Below are 364 nucleotides of genomic sequence, written 5' to 3' on the forward strand. Positions count from 1 at the left end.
AACTGGAGCTAAAGCCATCAAAACTGGAGCTAAAACCAGCAAAGCTGGAGCTAAAACCAGCAAAACTGGAGCTAAAACCAGCAAAACTGGAGCTAAAGTCAGCAAAACTGGAGCTAAAACCAGCTAAACTGGAGCTAAAGCCAGCAAAACTGGAGCTAAAGCTAGCAAAACAGGAGCTAAAACCAGCAAAACAGGAGCTAAAGTCAGCAAAACTGGAGCTAAAACCAGCAAAACAGGAGCTAAAGCCAGCAAAACTGGAGCTAAAACCAGCAAAACTGGAGCTAAAGCCAGCAAAGCTGGGGCTAAAGTAAGCAAAGCTGGAGCTAAAGCCAGCAAAGCTGGAGCTAAAGCCAGCAAAACAGGA

General features: G+C 45.3%; 1 protein-coding gene across 1 annotated transcript in view; it reads left to right on the forward strand.

Moving 5' to 3' along the window:
• heatr5b (HEAT repeat containing 5B) overlaps nucleotides 1-364 on the forward strand; it is a 36,460-nt gene that overhangs the window by 32,080 nt on the left and 4,016 nt on the right. The window lies entirely within an intron of this gene.

The sequence above is a fragment of the Nematolebias whitei genome, chromosome 1 (assembly GCF_014905685.2).
Source record: "Nematolebias whitei isolate Nwh7 chromosome 1, NemWhi1, whole genome shotgun sequence".
Classification (NCBI taxonomy): Eukaryota; Metazoa; Chordata; class Actinopteri; order Cyprinodontiformes; family Rivulidae; genus Nematolebias; species Nematolebias whitei.